The 6652-nt window shown below is 36.8% G+C and overlaps 1 pseudogene; it reads right to left on the bottom strand.

Annotated features, from left to right (window-relative positions):
- Positions 1-2581: 2581 nt before the first annotated feature.
- Positions 2582-3602, bottom strand: LOC149134660 (eukaryotic translation initiation factor 2 subunit 2-like; annotated as a pseudogene).
- Positions 3603-6652: the final 3050 nt, after the last annotated feature.

The raw sequence follows: 6652 nt of genomic DNA, 5'->3' as shown, positions 1-6652 counted from the left end.
GATATGTAGAAGAGAGTGTAATTTGGTGGGAGGACTTAAATGACATGCAAAGGTACATGAAGCCCAGTTACAACTACAGCCGGCTAATGCCGGTAACGGTTTTAGCTGCCAATTCTGTACAAGACATTGTAGATCTTTAGCTGCGCTAAAAAGTCACATTTGATTACAGCACCAATAACAGTTAAGCCTCGTGCAATGTCCATACTCGATAATGAGGGGGCAGCCATCATGCATGTATATATATATTACTCTTTTACTCTTTTACTTGTTTCAGTCATTTGACTGCGGCTATGCTGGAGCACTACCTTTAGTTGAGCAAATCGACCCCAGGATTTATTCTTTGTAAGTCTAGTACTTATTCTATCGGCCTCTTTTGCCGAAGCGCTAAGTTACGGGAGATGTAAACACACCAGCATCGGTTGTCAAGCGATGTTGGGGTGGACAAACACAGACACACAAACAGATACACACACACACACACACACACACATATATATATATATATATATATATATATATATATATATATATATATATATATATATATATATATATATATATATACATATATACGACGGGTTTCTTTTGTGTTTTCCATCTACCAAATCCACTCACAAGGCTTTGGTTGGCCTGATGCTATAGTAGAAAACACTTGCCCAAGGTTGATAAGTAAGCTACTTACCACACAGCTACTCCTGCGCCTATATATGTATATATATATGTGTGTGTGTGTGTGTGTGTGTGTGTGTGTGTGTGTGTGTGTGTGTGTGTGTGTGTGTGTGTGTGTGTGTGTATATATATATATATATACGTATGTATGTATGTATGTATGTATGCGTTTACTATTAATACCAATACAATGCACAATGGTTTATATATCTCTTTATTGTAATTTTATTAAAGTCAGTGCTTAATCCTACCTATTGTTGTGTACATACATCAATGACTGATGCATCTGGACACATCTTCAGTGATGTGCCTGGTATAATCCGGTGTTTTGGGTCTTTCAACATCATACACCCTCCTCCAGGTGACCTTAGCGCTGGTGTCCAGATGGCCAGCTAGCTACCCCATGGTTCTCCTCTTTTGATCCACAGCCATCTTGAATCCCTCTCTGCTGCATCGGTGGTACTGTGGATGGCTTTTCTCCTTCTCACTCCTTCATTGCCCAAACTGCTGAAGGCTCTGGTCAGGGAACGGGCTGCGAAATCCCTGCATCCAAACTCCACTGGGAGAAACCTCACTCTCCAACCAGCCCACTGGCAGTCACTGACTAGACCCATGTACTTGGAGAGCTTTCTCTCAAAAGCTTCTTCCAAGCGATCTTCACATGAGACAGTCAGCTCCAGCAGCACCACTTGCTTGGTGGACTCAAACATGAGGACAATATCTGGTCGCAGAGTGGTGACCACAATATGGCCAGAGATCTTCAGCTATATATATTGATTGATTGAAATAATGTGGTTATTAAGCTTTTACTTTTATATTATACTATGGAAGATGGTAGGGATTATAAGTTTTGTATGACTTAATAGAGTTGTCACTGTTTAGTTACGTATTTAGGAATAGTTGTAATTTACTTATTGAATTTATTTACTGATATGGTTATACATAGGGTAAATGTGTTTGAAAGTTCTGGTTTCATTGGTTTGTTTGTTCCCAAACAACTTATTTTAGTGCTGTTGACACCACCAGATTGAATGATACTGCCCAGGTTTTGAAACTTCAATGATATCTGTGGGGCAGCTGATGATGGAAGTATGTTGGATTGTTTGTATGGCCGTAGAATAGTATTATAACACATCCTTTTGATATACATATATATATATATATATATATATATATATATATATATATATATATATATATATATATATATATATATATATATATATATATATATATATTCTACAAAGGCTTCTTTATGTGGCCATTCAACCAGCTATACATAGTCACATCTCTCACTCTGCTGTTAATATAACATTGTCCTCACTGATATTAAAATTGTTAACGACTGGAAGATTATATCTTTGGAATCAAATAATTACAAGCTATATCTAAATCCCCGATAACAGCAAATACATATGTAGACAACTACAATAAATAGACACAGAATGCAAAAGCATAGATGACTAGCAAACCATAGGTGGAACACCAACGTTACGATCAACAGACCAGAAATATCTACCATATCTTCAGACTATTAGGTTCTCTCAATATTTAAAAAATATCAGAAATAATTCAAATCAAAAATATTTGAAATATAAAACAAAAGCAAGAGCACAAAGTAATTTTTAAATTTTTTATTAAATATTTTTTCTCCACCTTCAAAGAATTACACATATGTATATGTATGTATGCATGCCTGTACATGTCTGTGTATTGGCAATGTATGTATGTGTGCATATATATGTATCTATGCATATGTATGTGCGTGTGTGTATGTATATATAAACACACCTATACACACTACATATATATGTAAAGGTGTGCGTATCATCTACACAAGCACATATGCATATGCAATAACAGGCTTTCAAATTTGGGCAAGAATATGAGATGAAATCTAAGCATTGTTGGCTCAGATAGCAGCTCGCTTGCTAGTGACAGCCTGGAAGCCTGACTTGATGCTTGTGACAGAACAGCAGGGACCACAGGTCTCACACTGTAAGAACAGCCTCGTGTTTTTCTGGAGCAAGGTCTCTGGAGACTAGTGGGTATGGCATGTGACATATTCCTTAATATATTTTCTGACAACTGTTTTTATCTGTTTATGTTGGAAACGTCCCTTGATGATTAATTGGGTGTTACCATCGATTGAACCACTGTACCCAAGTCAGCTAACAGAGAAGCTAACACATGCTTAGGTTCTTTATAAAGCAATCTGCATATTTCAGAGAAGTTGGCAAAAGATGTCTTCTTTGTGCTGATTCTTAATACTTGTGGCAGTTTCATGACAAACCATTTCTTCTTTCCAGCAACCATGTTAGGGTTCTTCTCTTTTATAATGTCAGACACTCTTGTAAGTAACTCATAATATGTGTAATCACGGTCAGAACCATACCAAGCCTTACTACGACCAATTTCATCATCATCATCATCATCATCATCATCTGCCATTTCTTCCTCCACAACTTGTTCATCTAAGTTAATCACCTTCTTCTTTTACCTTTGTGTCAATGATAAGTTTAGGTCATCGTCATCATTCTGAATGGGGTCTTCAACATTTGCCCATTTCAGGGGCACTGCCTACCTGCTCATCCAAATTTATAGGCTTCTTTTTCTTTTTCTTCATTGTAAGTTCCAGAGAGAAATCTTGGTCTAACTTGTCAGAGTGATTTCAATTCCTAGACCAGGTGGTGCATTGTATTCTTGAGCAAAACACTTCATCTCACATTACTCTGTGATCACTTCGATGCCTGGCATATGGTACACAGTGCACATGTTCAGACAACATCGATTTGGTGGAGAGAGTAAATTAATGTGTAGCACAAACATTTGGTCACTATAAACAAATCATTTGTGCAGGTCATTCAACAAAAGCTGAATGCTCATATGCCATCTTTGACAGGAGAGTCATCATCATCATATGTGTGTGTGTGTGTGTGTGTGTGTGTGTGTATGCATGTATGTATGTATGTATGTATGTATGTATGTATGTATACGTGTGTGTCCATGTTATGTATACATATGTATGTTTATGTAAATATGCCTACAATGTGATGCTGGTGATAATTTTAGAACTATTGTGATGTGCACAGGTACTTCTACATTACCAAAGACTAATTATTGCCTTAATAATAAAAATGATAATAATAATATTGAAAACTTTTAATTTATCTGCTCTCCCCAAGTCCATAGCTGTTGCATACCCACGAAGGTTTTACAGGGCTGAAAGAAATTGTGATTATCATTGTAATTCATGCTGCAACCTATACAAGTACTTGCTTACACTGAGCCAAAGGAGCTGCTACCTTCTGGCAAGTGACCACTAAGACCTTTCCTGATACTGAAAACATCTCCACAACTTCCCTTTCATGTTTCTTAGGTTTACAAGCTGAGAGCTACCTGAATCAACATTGGCGTAATGAAAGGTATGTCTGGTGAGATTGATAAAATACTTGAGCAGATGTGTGTTGTGTGCAAGAGGTATGATGGAGGGGAGCCTCAGCTAGACTACTTACGGACAAGAGACAGATTCAAATACTTCTGAGCAGGAAGCATTGACAGGTTAGGTAGTATATGTATTCTTTTGACAGAGAAAGGGGTGGATAAGGAGATTGAGGTAGCCAAACGATACAAAGAAAACAAGGACGAGTCATTCGGAGTTTTCTCTCCTCATTCGAGTTCCAGATTATCTTTGCAATTTTGGCTGGTTATACCCAAGATTGCTGCAATCTAGTCAGCCCCAAGGAAAAACTAAGCTAAGAGCATTAGATTTCTTGGAAGTAAGCAGCGAATGTATACGAAAACAAGGACAGAAAAAAACGGAGAATGATACACAAATACAAATAACAGGACATAAAAACAGGTGTCTTTCGACTAAGGATGAATTAAATTAAGCTGGCGTGTGTGGAAATAAAGCCTTACGGCAGGGATACAAGATTTCACAGGCACAGGTAGGAATATAGATGTTGCACGGACGATGGCCAAACCAAGAAAGAAAGATTAGGCTTGGCCGAACACCAGTCATGTGGAGAGAGAAGAGAGAGGGTAGAGGCAGAGAGACAGAAGAATTAATGAGAGGCGAGAAAAAATGACAGGGACACAGTGAAGTGAAAAGAGGAGGGAAAGTGAGCAGGAAGAGAAGGCAGGGAAATGTGAGAGAGGGGGAACGAAAGAACGAAGAGTGGAATGAACGAATAAGCATGAAAGGGCTGATAGAAAGAAAGAATAAAGTCGTACAAGGTTTAAATAAATACTAGCAGCTAAGCCCGGTTTCACCCGGTCAGAGAACGACGCGAAGAGAGAAACGAAGACATAAAAAAAGAGGAAGAAGTGGATACGAAGTGGTGTTTGAGCGACAGATCTTGGTAGAAAAAAAAGAATGTCATGGTGAGTTAGTAAGGAGAGCAAAGTAAGACTGGACTTACGTGGGCTGGCAGGGCGATGAAAAATTGCGGAGTTGAAATTGGAGCAGTTGAAGTTGCCGTTGTTATCATTGGAGTGCCTCTTGGTAGACAACATTCTTCGTCCTTCCCTCGGGTGCATAAATAGAAAGACCATGGGGACAGCCAACGTACAGTTGTGCGTGTGAGAATACTTGTTCTGTCAGATTCAAACCAACCGTTTGCACTGATTGTCCCTGCGCCTTGTTGATTGTCATGGGAAAGCAGAGTTTGATGGGAAATTGCATCTGTTTAAACTTGTAGGTCGTATCGGAGTGGGTAAGGGACATGGGAGTTATAAGTATGTCTTAACTAGCGGACAGGTTCATTCAAGATTGTTGCCTACAGAACTCGGGAGCACAATTTTTTGATAATTATCCGCGTACCTTTGCACATTATTGGAGCATCTAAATTCCTTAGCAGCATGGTTGACGCGCCAACTTTCAGATGCAGTTCGTGAGCTGGTAGTTCTGCGGGTCCCCCCTTTTGTCAGATTTGTCATGGGCCGGCCGGTCTATCTCAGAGACATGGGAAGCTGGATTAAATTTTTCATCAACACAAGGGAGCCGAAATAATTTTTTTCAATGTCCAAGGGAAGCCAAATCGCGAAAAAGGTTGAGAAATGCTGATCTATAACGATGGTTTTTATTTAGAGACCAAAGTATACGTACGCCATATATACATACAAATATGTACGTATACATGTGTATATGTGCACATATATATTATCTACATGTATACATATATATATGCCTGAATATATATATATATATATATATATATATATATATATATATATATATATATATATATATATATATATATATATAAATTTATTAATAAGGGTAGAAATTGATATTAATCAATTAAAACTAGTGGTCTAGCATATTAAAAAAAAATCCGAAGATTAAAATTATATTACATACAAAAATAAGAGGAATGACCAGCAAAAGTGGATTCCTATATGCTAGAAATAGATGTCGAATCATCTACCCACGAAAAAATATGTTCTCAGTAAAAAATTTTTTATTTAGTATTTTTTCATTTGTCTTGCCCTTTTACAGTCTGTTGTGTCGCTAATTTTTTACTGAGAACATATTTTTTCGTGGTTAGATGATTCGGCATCTATTTCTAGCATATAGGAATCCACTTTTGCTGGTCATTCCTCTTATTTTTGTGTGTGTGTATATATATATATATATATACTAAAGTATAGTTTTGTTTAGATTCTATACAAAACTGTCTGACGAACGGGAACGTGAAACTCTGAGTAACAGTTTTTGTGATATTTTTGCTGCTTTTTAATAAAGCATATCATTCTACCTCTGGTATTCGAGTACTATTTTTTCCACCTTGTTTCACATTTATGTGCTTACTCTGATATATACATATACACACACACACACACACACACACACACACACACACACACACACACACATACATATATATATATATATATATATATATATATATATATATATATATATATATATATATATATACATATATATATATACATATATATATAATAATAATATAGA

This window comes from Octopus bimaculoides, chromosome 7 (assembly GCF_046866305.1).
Source record: "Octopus bimaculoides isolate indiv1 chromosome 7, ASM4686630v1, whole genome shotgun sequence".
In the NCBI taxonomy this organism is placed as follows: Eukaryota; Metazoa; Mollusca; class Cephalopoda; order Octopoda; family Octopodidae; genus Octopus; species Octopus bimaculoides.
This window is presented reverse-complemented; position numbering and strand designations above follow the sequence as displayed.